The sequence below is a fragment of the Symphalangus syndactylus genome, chromosome 18 (genome assembly GCF_028878055.3).
Source record: "Symphalangus syndactylus isolate Jambi chromosome 18, NHGRI_mSymSyn1-v2.1_pri, whole genome shotgun sequence".
Lineage (NCBI taxonomy): Eukaryota > Metazoa > Chordata > Mammalia > Primates > Hylobatidae > Symphalangus > Symphalangus syndactylus.
The window spans coordinates 36,608,393-36,626,202 of NC_072440.2; positions in this window are offsets into that span (position 1 = coordinate 36,608,393).

Here is a 17,810-nt window from a genome sequence, read left to right on the forward strand (position 1 = left end):
ATTAAGAAACTCACTCAAAACCGCTCAACTACATGGAAATTGAACAACCTGCTCCTGAATGACTATTGGGTACATAATGAAATGAAGGCAGAAATAAAGATGTTCTTTGAAACCAATGAGAACAAAGACACAACATACCAGAATCTCTGGGACACATTCAAAGCAGTGTGTAGAGGGAAATTTATAGCACTAAATGTCCACAAGAGAAAGCAGAAAATATCTAAAATTGACACCCTAACATCACAATTAAAAGAACTAGAAAAGCAAGAGCAAACACATTCAAAAGCTAGCAGAAGGCTAGAAATAACTAAAATCAGAGCAGAACTGAAGGAAATAGAGACACAAAAAACCCTTCAAAAAATTAATGAATCCAGGAGCTGGTTTTTTGAAAAGATCAATAAAATTGATAGACCGCTAGCAAGACTAATAAAGAAGAGAGAAGAATCTCACAGATGCAATAAAAAATGAAAAAGGGGATATCACCACCGATCCCACAGAAATACAATCTACCATCAGAGAATACTACAAACACCTCTATGCAAATAAACTAGAAAATCTAGAAGAAATGGATAAATTCCTCCACACATACACCCTCCCAAGACTAAACCAGGAAGAAGTTGAATCTCTGAAGAGACCAATAACAGGCTCTGAAATTGTGGCAATGATCAATAGCTTACCAACCAAAAAGAGTGCAGGACCTGATGGATTCACAGCTGAATTCTACCAGAGGTAAAAGGAGGAACTGGTACCATTCCTTCTGCAACTATTCCAATCAATAGAAAAAGAGGGAATCCTCCCTAACTCGTTTTATGAGGCCAGCATCGTCCTGATACCAAAGCCTGGCAGAGACATACCAAAAAAGAGAATTTCAGACCAATATCCTTGATGAACATTGATGCAAATATCCTCAATAGAATACTGGCAAACTGAATCCAGCAGCACATCAAAAAGCTTATCCACCATGATCAAGTGGGCTTCATCCCTGGGATGCAAGGCTGGTTCAACATACACAAATCAATAAACGTAATCCAGCATATAAACAGAACCAAAGACAAAAAACACATGATTATCTCAATAGATGCAGAAAAGACCTTTGACAAAATTCAACAACCCTTTATGCTAAAAACTCTCAATAAATTAGGTATTCATGGGACGTATCTCAAAATAAGAGCTATCTATGACAAACCCACAGCCAATATCATATTGAATGGGCAAAACTGGAAGCATTCCTTTTGAAAACTGGCACAAGACAGGGATGCCCTCTCTCACCACTCCTATTCAACATGGTGCTGGAAGTTCCGGCCAGAGCAATCAGGCAGGAGAAGGAAATAAAGGGTATTCAATTAGGAAAAGAGGAAGTCAAATTGTCCCTGTTTGCAGATGACATGATTGTATATCTAGAAAACCCCATTGTCTCAGCCCAAAATCTCCTTAAGATGATTAGCAACTTCAGCAATGTCTCAGGATACAAAATCAATATACAAAAATCACAAGCATTCTTGTACACCAATAACAGACAAACAGAGAGCCAAATCATGAGTGAACTCCCATTCACAATTGCTTCAAAGAGAATAAAATACCTAGGAATCCAACTTACAAGGGATGTGAAGGACCTCTTCAAGGAGAACTACAAACCACTGCTCAATGAAATCAAAGAGGATACAAACAAATGGAAGAACATTCCATGCTCATGGGTTGGAAGAGTCAATATCGTGAAAATGGCCATACTGCCCAAGGTAATTTATAGATTCGATGCCATCCCCATCAAGCTACCAATGACTTTCTTCACAGAATTGGAAAAAACTACTTTAAAGTTCATATGGAACCAAAAAAGAGCCCACATCGCCAAGTCAATCCTAAGCCAGAAGAACAAAGCTGGAGGCATCACGCTACCTGACTTCAAACTATACTACAAGGCTACAGTAACCAAAAGAGCATGGTACTGGTACCACAACAGAGACATAGATCAATGGAACAGAACAGAGCCCTCAGAAATAATGCCACATATCTACAACTATCTGATCTTTGACAAACCTGACAAAAACAAGAAATGGGGAAAGATGCCCTATTTAATAAATGGTGCTGGGAAAACTGGCTAGCCATATGTAGAAAGCTGAAACTGGATCTCTTCCTTACACCTTATACAAAAATTAATTCAAGATGGATTAAAGACTTACATGTTAGACCTAAAGCCATAAAAACCCTAGAAGAAAGCCTAGGCAATACCATTCAGGACATAGGCTTGGGCAAGGACTTCATGTCTAAAACACCAAAAGCAATGGCAACAAAAGCCAAAATTGACAAATGGGATCTAATTAAACTAAAGAGCTTCTGCACAGCCAAAGAAACTACCATCAGAGTGAACAGGCAACCTACAGAATGGCAGAAAATTTTTGCAACCTACTCATCTGACAAAGGGCTAATATGCAGAATCTATAATGCACTCAAACAAATTTACAAGAAAAAAACAACCCCATCAAAAAAGTGCGCAAAGGACATGAACAGACACTTCTCAAAAGAAGACATTTATGCAGCCAAAAAACACATGAAAAAATGCTCATCATCACTGGCCATCAGAGAAATGCAAATCAAAACCACAATGAGATACCATCTCACACCAGTTAGAATGGCCATCATTAAAAAAGCAGGAAACAACAGGTGCTGGAGAGGATGTGGAGAAATAGGAACACTTTTACACTGTTGGTGAGACGGTAAACTAGTTCAACCATTGTGGAAGTCAGCGTGGCGATTCCTCAGGGATCTAAAACTAGAAATACCATTTGACCCAGCCATCCCATTACTGGGTATATACCCAAAGGACTATAAATCATGCTGCTATAAAGACACATGCACATGTATGTTTATTGTGGCACTATTCACAATAGCAAAGACTTGGAATCAACCCAAATGTCCAACAAGGATAGACTGGATTAAGAAAATGTGGCACATATACACCATGGAACTCTATGCAGCCATAAAAAATGATGAGTTCATGTCCTTTGTAGGGACATGGATGACGCTGGAAACCATCATTCTCAGTAAACTCTCGCAAGGACAAAAAACCAACCACCACATGTTCTCACTCATAGGTGGGAATTGAACAATGAGAACACATGGACACAGGAAGGGGAACATCACACTCCGGGGACTGCTGTGGGGTCGGGGGAGGGGGGAGGGACAGCATTAGGAGATATACCTAATGCTAAATGACGAGTTAATGGGTGCAGCACACCAACATGGCACATGGATACATATGTAACAAACCTGCACATTGTGCACATGTACCCTAAAACCTAAAGTATAATAATAAAATAAAATAAAAAGAAATCAAGAGAAGAGAAGTGACTTGCCCAAGATCACATTGCAAGTCAATGGAGGATTCCAACCCAGCCTATATGTCTCCATAGCCTGTATTCTCAAACAATATCCAAGACCGTCATCCGTTTAAAGACAGTTCAAGGAGGACACAGGAAGGAGGAATAGAGGAACTCCAAGCAGAGGGCACTTTACATACAAAGGAGTTGAAGTTAGAGTAGCCTATCTTATTGTGACAAGGTTAAGACTTCCAAGGAGCTGGACTTTTGGAAGAGTGAATAGTTGTGGCAGGAGAGGTGTGTTGGGACCCGGCTGTTAGTAACCTCAATGGCGTGACAAGGAGTGTGAGCATCACCTCTGGCCTGCAGAGTAAGGGACTGCTGCAGCAGCATATGGAAGATGGAGAGGAATTCAGAAGGATGGAGAAGTACGGACCTGCTAGATTCTATTGCTGAGGCAGTGGGAAGGGAAGTAAAGGGGAGAGGCCTGAATTCAAAAGACAGTTCTGAAATAGAGCATCAGGATTCAATGAACAACCAAATATGAGTAATAAATGGAAGGGGGCAAAGAATGAATGGGAGATTTGCTGGGTGGTGATGGCCATGAGGAACAGGTTTTCAAGGAGAAGTGATGGATCCAGGTTGGGGGATGCTGAGTGTGAGGGACTAGAGTATCCACATGAGATGTCTAGAGGCAGTTGAATGTGAGAAGCTCAGGTGAAGGATCTTTAGTAGAATGTTTTCTGGTAAAGGTTGGCTACAGTTCCTTTTCTAGTTCACATGTACACCCACTTATCTGTGCTACAATGCTGGCAGTGAATAAAATTGTCTGGGGAGGATATAAAGTGAGTAAAAGCAGACTTTTTTCCTTATTTTCAATTTTTAGGTTTTATTCAATGTTCTTGTGATTCAAATGCCCTTTTATTCTTCTTCCAAATATGAATTCTGGCCTGGACAATACTTTTTTTAAATCTCTAGGATTACTTTTTATTTTTTATTTTCATTTTATTTATATATTCCACAGCATATTTATTCCATAATAAATACCATTACACACACATACACACACAGTTTCCTTTAGTTTTCTTTCTAAAGCATAAATCAGATGGCTCCAGGACATCTGGGGGTATGCCTGATCTGAAAAGACACCAAGTCTCATTTTCCAGGGACTTTTATCTCAATAGGTCACTTTGTCATCATCAAACTGTACTTATTAAGCATTAGTTTACACATTTTTGTAAATCCACTGGTAATAGCTAGATCCCTTCTTGGCAAACCATCAGGTAATGAGCAGCTGGAGTTTTCTTTGTCTTAGTGATATTATCTCAGGCTATACTAGGCCCCATTGGCTCAGTAAACATAATAGGAAATGCATTATTTATATTGGTCTTCATTAATACTTAATAACATTATAGGTGTGTGATGTTTCCAAGCTTCCCGCCCTACATCGATGAAACTGGTACATGAGCGCCTTCTCCCAAAAGATCACAGTTAAACGATTGCTGCTGAATGTACATTTTTAGTTAATTTATATGACCTTCTAATGCCGAAGCTGGAAAATAATAAGCTAAATTTTAAAACAGACAACGTTACCACTTGTGAACTTTAGGTCTTACGGTGTTGAAATTGCACTATACTTATTTTTCAACTTCCTATGGATACCTTAAAAATTATTATTATTAAATTATTCTAAAGTTCCAGGAAAGAAAGTGAGAAGCCGAAGAAAGTCATTATAGCAATAAGGGACTTGGCTTTCAAACCCAATATTTCTTTTGTTCACTTTGTCTATCATTCACTCACCACTATCTTTCTCTCTCTTGTTTACACACATCTTCTTTTCATTCAGTGTACTAGCAACAAATAGTTAATGGTCATAGATTGAATTGCACTGGGTAATTAATAACAATAATTTATCAGATTTATAATGCTCCCTTAGAACATTTTAAATGCTTCCAAAAATATTTTATTTCCACCACATATGTAGTCTCTGTAGAGATACAAAGATGATTGGGACTGTGCACTTGGAATGCTTAAAGTCTAATAGTAAACATAAAATATATAGCGCAAATGATCAACTATGAATAAAACAGGAAGCTCAAGTTCTTTCCCTGTTCTCTGACTCAGAGCTCCTGGAAGACATGGTCCTGAGCCTTATTCCTCTTAAAATTCCCGGTATCTAACATCACAGCTGGCTAAGAGCTTGATAACTGAATAAACAGTCCCCCAATAAAAGTGTCATTCTTTCCACCCTGTGCATCACTGTGCTGGCAGCCCAAAATAAGGCAATCAAGACAACAGACCAGGTCCCTGCCCTTGTGTCACTGCTAAGGTAATGGGAGAAATAGACAACTCACATGAAGGCAAACAAATAAACACAAAGCTGTAACAGACTGAATAAATCCTATGAAGGAAGTAATGGAGACATGGAATAGAGAGTGATGGGAGGTGAGCAGGAAGGGAGGGAGGCTTTAGATTAGGAGATCAGAAGGCCGCTTTGAGAAGGAGGCGTTTAAAGTGAGATCTCCAGAGTAAGAAGCAGCCAGCCATGGGAAGATGCAGGTAAGGAGCATTTAAGGCAGAGGGAAGAGTAGCTGCAAAAGGCTAAGGCCTGCAAAAGGAATTATAAGAGGACAGGAGCGAAGCAGAGAGACCAAGTGGAACCTGCTGGAATCTCAATAAGAGATGAGGGCGCTTTGGTCTAAAACTGTGGCAGTGGAAGTGGAAAGATATGGGTAGGTTTGAAATTTATCCTGGGACATGATTTTCTCTGCTCTTCTCTTGCAATCTGATCTCAATTCTATCTTCTAGAAATTCTTCAAATTTTCTTATTTTCCAATGTGCTTTATGATTTTTTTTCAGTCTTTTGAGGGGGAATGGAAATACAGGTTGAGTATCCCTTATTCAAAATGCTTGGAACCAGAAATGCTTCAGATTTCAGACTTTTTAAATTGGGGAATATTTGCAAAATTCTTGCCAATTGAGCATCCCAAATCCAAAAATCTGAAATCTGAAGTGCTCCAAAGAATATTTCCTTTGAGCATTGTGTCAGTGCTCAAAAAGTTTTGGAGCAGCTCGGATTTCAGATTTTTTAATTTGGGGTGTCTAATCTGTACCAAATCTTTTCTGATATTTCAAAGAATGGGGGGTAGAAGTGGAGATAGATTGCTTCTCAGCCTTATGGATAAAATAAAGTGTAGAAGTAGAGATAGATCCTTACCCAATGTACATAAAACAGTTTGTATTAGTCCGTTCTCACACTGCTGTAAAGAACTGCCCGAGACTGGGTAATTTATGAGGAAAGAGGTTTAAATTGACTCACTGTTCAGCATGGCTGGGGAGGCCTCAGGAAACTACAATCATGGAGGAAGGTGAAGGGGAAGCAAGGCGCCTTCTTCACAAGGCAGCAAGAAGGAGAATGAACACAGGAGGAACTACCAAACACTTATAAAACCACCAGATCTCGTGAGAACTCACTATCGCAAGAACGGCATGGGAGAAACCACCCCCATGATTCAATTTCCTCCACCTGGTCTCTCCCTTAATTCTTGACACATGGAGATTATGGACATTACGGGGATTACAATTTAAGATAAGATTTTGGGTGGGAACACAAACTACATCACAGTTTCAAATAAGCGAAGTTTGAGTTTATCGTATTCTTATTTTCCTAATGTTCTCCTCTCTTTTGGTGACCATTTTGGCTGACATTCTCTAGAAAATAGAAACAAAGACTTGAAGTCCTTTTCAGGGAATATAATCCAAGGAGCAGGAGTGAGGAGTAGTGAAATGAGATGAAAAAGCTCGAAGAAACAACAGAAAGATGCATTATGGAGATGGCTACTGCTGGAGCAATTGGTTGCTCCATTTCACAGAACCTCTTAAAGGTTCCTACGAAATGCATGTCAGGACCACCTGATGGTAGGAGGGAATAAAGAGGAAGTATTTATTCACCGTCTGCCAAAGATTCACCTTCTAAAACTTGAACTCCCTGCACTTCTGAGTTGTGTATCTGAACCTAGAGGCAGTTTCCACAATGTCTGCCACCCCCCACCACACCCCCCACTCCCACTGTAGCATCAGCAGATAAATCACAGGAGGGGAAGTGAGAGGTAGACACCAGCCCGAGATGAAGTGCGTCCAGGTGAAGCTCATGAGATCTTGCCCAGAATTTGTTCTACAGCAGTGACTGGCAATAAAATCAACTGGTGCTGAAAGAATCTGATACGGTAACTAAAAGCACTTGACCTCTAATATTTTCAGAGTCCTCTGTGATAAATATTAGAGTTCCAAATCATAAGGCTGAAAAGGGCAACAGTGGATTAATATTTTATACAGTACCAGTTTTTAAATATACACTTCAAATCATCCCTCTTGTTAGCATCCTGTGCCACCCATTCATGTGTGTGTGTGTGTATTTGTATAAATGTTTTTCCCTTTCCAAGATGGCCCTGATGCTTTCTACATGTGTGAAACACAAGGTAGACAGCAGTCTAGCTCTTCAGTTTTACAATGTATGTCTTTCTGAGGGCTAGTAATGGAAATATTAAGTCGTGTTGATGTTCTACATTTTTCCAAATGTTAGCAAAATAAAATTATTTTAAGAAAATATTATGTCCCACAGCATTATTTCTATAGCAGCTCTTTACTCTGTTAGTACTAAGCTGGTGACATTTCAGGCCACACCAAAATAACCTTGCCTAGCCAATGTGAATGACTGTGTTCAGGTGGGGGTGGATATAGACTAAAACTTTCATGTCCCAATTTCTGTGTCAGTAATCTTCCCACAAACAGAGTTAATTCTATTATCACAATAACTAGGGCTGTATTAAAAATTAGACAAGTTGACAGCCTCCAGGACTCCACTCCATAAGCATTGCTAAAATATCATGGGAATCATTTTAACTCAAGTTTACACACCAAAAAACACTACATGGTGGAAAAATGTAAATTTGTCCCACCCCTATTCAGACCATGTAAGAAATTGCTTGTTATTAATTTTACTATGGAAATTTGTGGCCAGGCATGGTGGCACACACCTGTCATCTCAGCACTTTGGGAGGCCGAGGTGGGTGGATCATTTGAGGTCAAGAGTTTGAGAACAGCCTAGCCAACATGGGGAAACCCAGTCTCTACTAAAAATACAAAAGTCAGCTGGGTGTGGTGTCACGCCTGTAGTCCCAGCTACTCAAGAGGCTCAGGCAGGAGAATCGCTTGAACCTGGGAGGCAGATGTTGCAGTGAGCAGAGATCAGACCACTGCACGCCAGTCTGGGTAACAGAGTGAGACTCCATCTCCAAAAAAGAAAAAAACATTATTCATAGTAAATTTGTGAGGTTTAATTTCCCATTCTAAGGAAAGCAAATTTTGGTTTCTGAAGGAATTTCTATTTGTTAAACAGAAGTAAAACTTTTATCCTTAATACAATGGTCTTTGATGTTATTGTAGGCAGGTTTAATGAATGAGGAGTATTGAAGTTTGGATGTAGAACCACTAATAGCACTAAATTGTCCTGACTAAGAAAGGTAAAGAGGGATTGAGAATCCCAGAAAGAGATTTAGAACATGTGAGGTAGGAACAAGAAGGCAGAGAATGGATGAAGGAAGAAACGGGGTGGAAACCTGGTAGTTCTGAGGATGAAAAGAGGGATTTGGAAGACCAAGCAGGGCTCATTGAGCTTCGTGGGCAATCAGTGAAACCGCAGTCACTTGTGATGCAAATGCCCTTCTCTTGCCCCCTATAAAATCCCTTAATAAATACTTTACTGTTTCCTATCGCTTTCATTGATATAAATTTTTATTGGAGGGAAACTAAAATAGGAAAAGAAAATTAAATAAAAAAGAGAAATGTATAATTTTTATTATTATGAAATTGGTTTCTCTCACTAAATGTTGAACAAATATTTTTTTAAATATGGGTTGAAGCAGTAAAATTTTTTCTTTAATTCTGCAGGGCACCACATGAATCTGTCTATCCCTGATGTTAACCTAATTCTATAATTCAAAGTAAAAAAGAAATTAAGTTTTCCAGTGACATGAGGCAAGACATAACTGATGAGGGTCTTCTCCACCATAGAAGCTGGTACTAATGCTTCAATATTTGAGTACCTTCTCTGTAAAGTTTGTCATGATCACTGAGAGATACAAAGGCAAATGAGACATAGATCCTTCTCTAAAGGCTTGTAGTATACAAAAAAGAACGCGAAGAGCTTTCTCTGATCTCTTCCACCATTTCATCCTGTCAATGACAAGACTTTGGCAGCTATCCTCTGAAAAATTAATTAGAAATGATGATACTAGTTTTGTAGAATCTAATGCCTTAACTTGATCTATAAAGAAAAAAGTAACATTCCTCCCACATTCTAATAATTTGTCATGGCATTTGGTTCACACTACAAAAAGTGAAGCAGTGGACATACTGTCATTGTCCCATTGGATGAACATCAGCTCACCTGTTCCAACCAAATAGAAGTAGGCTTTGGATAAAACATTTCCATTACAGTTTAAAGTACCCAGCAACATTTCCTGCATTAATATCTATTTGTACTCAGCATACTTCCTTATCATTCTAATTACTGTGATAGCTTGTTTGCGAAGTGGCCACAATTATTCCCTTTCCTGTATCCATACCCTTGTGTCATGCATCCTCCCAGCTGGGCCAAATTTGTGACTAAGTTTGATCTATATAATGCAGCTGAAGTGATGTGGACCAATTCTAAGCCCAAGCTGCAAGAGACGTTGCATGCTTTCTATATTGGTTTGCTGGGGCTGCTATAACAAAATATCATAGACTTGGTAGCTTAAAAAACAGAAACATATGGCCTCATGTTTCTGAAGCCTGGGAGTCCAAGATCAAGTTGTCAGCAGGTTCAGTTTGTTCTGAGGCTTCTCTCTTCTTGTCTTGCAGATGGCTGCCTTCCTGCTGTGTCCTCACATGGTCTTTTCTGTGTGTTTGCATGCCCCTGGTATCTCTCTCTGTGCTCAGATGTCTTCTTCTTATATTCTGACACTAGTCAGATTGGACTAGGGCCCACCCTAATTCTCTCAATTTATCTTAATCACCCTTTTAAAGACCCTATCTCCAAATACAGTCACATTATGAGGAAGTTAGGGTTTCAACATATAAATTCTAGGGGGACACAAATCAGTCCACAACATGTCTCTCATACTCTCTCTTTTGTTTTTTTCTTTTTTTTTTTTTTTGCAGGGAGTCTTGCTGTGTTGCCCAGGCTGGAGTGCCATGGTGCAATCTCGGCTCACTGGAACCTCCACCTCCCAGGTTCAAGCAATTCTCCTGCCTCAACCCCCTGAGTAGGCATAACTACAGGTGCACACCATCATGCCCAGCTAATTTTTGTATTTTTAGTAGAGATGGGGTTTCACCATGTTGGTCAGGCTGGTCTCGAACTCCTCACCTCAGGTGATCCACCTGCCTCGGCCTGTCAAAGTGCTGGGATTACAGGCATAAGCCACCGCACCCGGCCCCACATTCTCTTGATGCTCCTCTGTCACCATATGAAAAAGCCCAGGCTAACTTCCTAGATAGCCCATCAACTCCCAGAAGCAGAGCTGCTCAGCTGACCTGCACCTCAGCATAGAAACATGGGAGACTCCAGTTGACACCAGAAGAACTATCCAGCTAAACTCAGCTTAACCTGCAGAGCTGCACAATTGTGAGATAAATGTTTGTTGTTTTAAGCCATTAAGTTTAGAGGTGGTTTCTTACATAGCAAGAGAAAATTGAGACAGTAACCAAATAATTAAAGTGGATTGAGAACTTACCTTATTCATAGCTATGTAGTCGAGGTTCTTTGGCTGTAATCAACAGAAACCGCCTCTGGTTAACTTAACTAAATAGAAATTCATCGGAAAGATAGCATGCTTAGAAATAGACAGAAACATAAGTAGTTCTGAAGTCCAGGGAGCAGGAACTTTTCTATATTTTGTCAGAGTGCTATGCTGCCTGTGGAATTTTTTTAAGTACATTTAGAACACATGCCACCAATCTAAGATTCAACGTCCCAAGAGAAAGTTCATTCTCAGCCTAAGTCACATGTTGCAAGTCCTGGGGAGTGGGTTTCAGTTCCAAATGTCAATCAAATGCATGAGATACAATAGGCTTACCCATCATTAAGTTTACTTAACCTTAAGCAAGGAGAAAGAACAGGGACAGCAGCGTACTACATCAGCAGCATGGAGGCCTTGGACACCACAGACACAGTATCCAATGTCCCAGTCACCATATGAGATGTAATTTAGTCTAGGGACAAGCACTGGTGCCAGTGTGGATCACGTAAGCGAAAGAAAACCACAGGGTCTAGAGTCCCTTAGCTTAAATACCTTACTTTTATAATTACCTATCACTGGGGGACTGAAAAGGAGAGGGATCCTAGCTTCCTTTTGTGTAGCTACCAATCAAAAATTACAGTTTATATAATAAATTATCCTGACAACCAAGTACCCTATGAAAGAATATTTACAGATCAGTAATTTATTCATAGAAACCCCAAAAAGACCCTCATTTATTTGCAATGAATACATTTCTTAAGCCAATGTTTTAAGAAAGTTGAAAATGGTCTGTCTTACCTCAATTAATTATGATGCTAAGGACAACTGCAATCTAGCTATTAACCTACTCCTTCCACAGCTCCCCTCCCCCAAACTTGGCTAAGAGAGGGTAGGGCAACTTTCTTTTATACACAGTTCTTCACTAAATGGAGGTGAGATAATTTCCCAGAAGGAATACAGAATGTTATTACCAAGAGAATCAGAAGAAATGGAAACAGGGAGAGCCAAAATTAACAAATGTTCACAAAAAAAGGGACTACATCGGGTTGTAGGTTTGAAAAAAAGAGTAGCAAAATATACAAGAAGTAGTTTCTGTCCTTAAGGAGTTTCAAATATGTTCCAAAAAAATAAAATGCATACATAAATAGGCTCTCAGCTAAGCCTATGGATTCTATTTCCAAGTGGCAATGGAGCGGTAGAGAAATAAAGACGTGGAGGATGAGTAAAAAAAATTACTGAGAGGAAAGGAAAAATTGTAGAGAGGAATTTTTCATTTAGAGTCTAAGGATGGACTTCAGGGAGGAATAGCTCTAAAATGTAGACAAAATTCTGTGCGTGTGTGGATGCACAATATGTGACATTTTAATGTGGTTCCCTCCTTATGGACTGCCCCATTCATTTATGCAACCAGTATTTATTGGACACATCCCAAGTACAAGGCACTGTTCAAGGCTCTAGGTAGCACGAACAAAAGAGACCCAATTATCTGCCCTCAGAGAAATTCTTCCAGTGAGACAAAAGTTGGTAGCACTATTACCATATATTGGTAGGTAAGATGAGCAATGAGACCATAGAAGTAACCAGAAGAAAAAGATTCTGAATTCCTGGCTTTTGAGTTTTAAAATGCCTTCAATGTAGATATCTAATAGAAGAAGTAGGAGTATGCATATATATATATGTTTTTGTTTTTTTTTTTACTGAGACGGAGTCTCAGTCTGTCGCCCAGGCTGGAGTGCAGTGGCGTGATCTCAGCTCACTGCAAGCTCCGCCTCCCGGGTTCACGCCATTCTCCTGCCTCAGCCTCCCACAGTCGCCTGCCACCACGCCAGGCTAACTTTTTGTACTTTTAGTAGAGATGGGGTTTCACCGTGTTAGCCAGGATGGTCTGGATCTCCTGACTTCATGATCCCCTCGCCTCGGCCTCCCAAAATGCTGGGATTACAGGCGTGAGCCACCGTGCCCAGACTATTTTTAAATATTTTTTTTAATTTATAAGAGCAGAATTGATGTTGCGGAGTGCTAGAAAAGTTGAGAGGTATTATTTAATCTACAGACACAGCTGGGTGCTCAAGTGCATTTGAAGTCCTGACTTCCTGTGGTAGGTTCTGAAGCCAGCAGGGCTCCCAAGTGGCTTACCATGGATTTAATGACAAGTATGACAGATGTGTAGCTGGAGTAGCTGAGTACCGCTCCGTCCCTGCCACTCACTGGTGCTTGTGTCTATGTTTAAAGCATTCACCTTTTTTCTGTGCAAAACAACACGATCCAGGTCTCGATTAATTCATAGTGTGAAGTTTCCTTTTTTAATTAATTTATTTGTTATCTAGAAAACTTTCAAACCTGCAAAAAAGTTGAAACAATTACAGAGAACACTTGCATACCCCTCCCCAAGAACCACCCACTGTTCGTGTCCAACCTCACTCCTTCCAACCATCTCCCAACCTGCCTGCCCCCCTAGGCTCATGGGCCTGAAAAACGTTCTTTCTGTTCCATTTCCTGGGACGTGGGGCGGGTGCGGGACTTCTGACACCTCTAACACCTCTCCCTAGCTCTCTTCTTCCAATTCCCCTTCTCCTTGACAGCTTGGAGACTTTGAGTGGAACAGGATAAATAGCTTGGTCATAAAGTATTGTCCTTCTGGAAATATAACAATAGGTATATGTATTTTCTTATTTTAGAAAGGGTAAATGAAAAAGTAATGAAAATGACTTACAATAGGGGATGGGTAGGGATGGAGAAGAAGGGATGGGGAAGTGAGTGAGACAGAAGAGTAGACATGGTAAATAGGTGGGGCTTTTAAAACGTATTAACAATTTATATATTCAAAAATCTAAAATTAAATGAAGAGTGAAAAAAGTCAAGCTCTAAAATTGTTTACTAACAGAAACAAACAATCTTAACTGCATATAAAACTGATAACTATAGAGAAGATAATTGGAGCATATTTGAACACACATAGGTTTAGTAGGATATAATTTAAGATAATAAAAGAATTGCAAATAAATCTTACCATATTTAGTAGTTTTCTCTTGGTGTTGGTATTGTTGTAATTCTAAAAGTATTTTGTGTGTATTTTAGGATTTTATAATGAATTAATGGATTGATATTGTTGGTAACCAGCATTTTCACTGGGGGAAGGGAGTTACACATCTGTTACATGAAGAATTTCATGGTATTAAATTTACTTCGAAGTAACTAAAGTAAATTTATAATTTTCAAATATCTGTATATATACATACACATATATATTTTTTCATGGTTTTTAAATATCTGTATATGTATATATTGGTCACTAGTTTGCAAAATGTAACTTGCCTTACTTATTTGTAACTGAATTTAAACTCTATCTCAAGCCTGCATTCTGATACTAGAACCTAATCTAGCTACTACCAATAAACCATATCAAATAAACACAGATATTTGAAAATAATATATATAAACTATGTAAAATATTATATTTTACATATACACGTTATACATATATATAATTTTTACATATAAAACATATATATAGCAGGAAGGAATCCAGTAGTCAGGACAAAAGGACTCAGCAGCAAATGCAGCAGGGACCCTGTAACTGGAGCGAGATGGGGACACATCTGTCTTGGTGAGGAAAGCAAGTACGGATGGGCACCAATGAGCAGAAGCCCCAACATGCCACTGTATATCTCAGCAGATACCAGCTCTGAGCAGATCAAGCACAAGCAGAGCCCCAGACTTTAGAAGTAACCCCCAGAAGGAGAAAGAGGAGAGAAAATACCATGATTTGTTATTTTAAATCCCGAATCATACAGAAGTCCCTAAAGGATTTGTTATTTTAAATCCCAAATCGTAGAGAAGTCACTAAAGGGATAGTTTTTTAGCAGTTGCTGGATAAGGTCCTACTATCAGCCAGAATGCAGGCTGGCAATAGAGATTAAATTCAGTTACAGGTAAATGGGAAAGTTACCTTCGAACACCAGTGAGTGGCCCTTAAAGACATTATGCCAACGGGCTTTTTTTCTGGGAGAAAGTCTATAATTTTAACTAGATTTTCAAAAGGCCTCTCAATAAAAACAGGTTAAGAACCACTATGTTTGTTTAACAGAGATGATGTGAGGGCAAGAAAAAGCTACACCAAGGAGCTCATTTCACTACAACAGCTGCATTTTACATTCTTTTTTTTTTTTAACATGTACTTTAAGTTCTGGGATACATATGCAGAACGTGCAGATTTGTTACATAGGTATACACATGCCATGGTGGTTTGCTGCACCCATCACCCATCATCTGCATTCTAAGTGGTTACTGGGCCCTTAAGCTCTCCTTACCTTCCTAATGGATGTTTTCGTCCTTAGTCACTAGAATTTCATTCACTCTCCTGTAAGTGTCACGTGAATTTCTTTTCTTTTTTTCCATTCCCATCTAATTTCTCCTGGTATCTTACATGTTTTCAGTTGTATGATAAATGATATTTCTTCTATTCATCATTGTTAATACTCAACTTATGTTTATTTCAGTTAGCATGTTCCTTTTCTATTGGTAGTCAAGATAGGGTGGTTAAAATTTGAATTATATGATGTTTTCTATGTATACATTTTCGCTAAAGTAGAGCTCTGTATTAACATATGAAGTATTTATGTTCATTGTGAATGATTTTTAAGAGGGAAGTAATGTACCACAGGAAAAAGACGGATTGGATGGCATTCGATGATCCGTTTTCTAATCCTCACTCTGCTGAGTGTTTAGCTGTGTGACCCTGCAGATCTCTGGCTGTTATTGCCTCGGGTGTCAGTCTGTTAGGTTACCACAGGCGGCTGTAAGGCAGGGTTCTGGGCCACATTACTGAGAGAACAAATAGAGACAGATACAGTTTGATTATTTTTTGTACATGGTTCACCCTCTTGCTTTCACACAGATTCTTCTAATGTCTTTATATCATGGCCTTAACATGTAATACACATGTCATTGTGTATTTTAAAATGTGTTGAAAATATACAAAATTGGGAGAATGTGGACTACAAACTGTTATTCATAATGCCCATTTAACTTTGCTTCTGGCCAGTCTAGCACTTGTCAATTTTCAAACAAAAAAGAAATACCTAATAGGTAACACTGCTGGCTCCTTTCCCCATTAAGAATTTTCAGTCACTTTGACATTAATACAGAATAATGTATCTGAGGATGAAGAAGAGGGAGTTTTGAACAATTTGTTTAAATATAATAGCTTTTACATTTCATGAACAATTTTTAGAATCTCTCAAATATGAAGCTCATTGAATTTGGAGATTTTGCAGCTGACTCCCATACCCCATGACTTACATTCTCCTTGTGGAGTGCTGAAGAAACATTGATTATTCACAATATTTTAGGCTGAGAACTACATGATCAATTGTAAACTTTTCTGTTATCCCATATCAGTAGGTTTTGAAATGTCCGCAAACCATTTTCCTAATGAAATCTCACCTGAAACCCAACATATAAGGGAGAATAAAGCTGAGCTGTCCTCTTTATATATGAAAGGAATGGGCAACAATCCTGTCTCCTTGGTCTGTTCCATACCTACAGAGACCTCCACAATCCTTACATGCCACCAAAGTGGACATCACTGGTGTGGTTTTCTCAAAGATCTGGGGCCATAGATTTATGGCTACCATCAGTCAGTCCACACTTATTTATCCAATATATATTACTGAACGCCTACTATGTGTCAGACACTATTTTAGATGCTGGAGATACAGCAGTGAATAAAACAACCTAAAATCGCTGCTCTCTTGGGGTTCACCTTATGCTAGTGAAGACACGCAAGACATAAAAATAAATAATTATATACATAAAATAGTGGTGAATTCTAAAGAGAAAACAATAAATCAGAGAATTGAGTTTCACAAAAAGTGTTTTGCCAGGATAAGGGATGGAAATTTTAGACTCGATAGTGAAGGAAGACCTCTTGGAGAAGATAATGTTTCCATAAAACTTCTGAAATGAGGATGGGAGTGGATATCTAAAAGAAGGCCAGTCAAGACAGAAACGACAATAGTTCAAAGCCCCTGAGGCAAGAACATTCCTGGGTGAAGCACAGCAAGCAGAACGGTGTAGCTGAGAAAGGGGAGTAGTGAGGGATGGGCTCCATCTCTCAGTGGTGTTTGTTGGATCACATAAAATAGCTGATATTTGACAGTTTTTCACCTACCAGACAGTATTGCAATATGGCTCAACCTAAAACTTGCAAGGAATGACTTAGAACAATATGAGTGGATTATTTACAGTATGTGAGAGCAGGGACTAGGGACACTTGACAAACAATTCCTTCCCAACAGCTAGCCTACTCTTAAAATCTCTAGAATAGCTCCTCTGTCCACATTCAGTCAAAATATGTGAAGTGGCCTCAAGAATGCAGAAGACAGAGTTCTGGACTAAGTTGCCTGAGTTCTATCCTGATGCAGTCATACCATATAGATTCTGACCTACAGCTTATGCAGCTGTAGGTTGGCAATGATACGTACTTCCCCATCTCATCAAGTTTTGTGAAATAACTCAAGATAGTGGATTTATTCAGTCATATCTCTAGTGACATTTGATTAGAATTCCTCTCCCTCAACTGCCACCTAGCCCTACTAGAAGTTCATGAATAATGTCTTACCTTGGGATGCCATAACCAAACACTACAGAATGAGTGGCTTAAACAACAGATGTTTATTTTCTCATAATTCTGGAGACTGGAAGTCCAAGG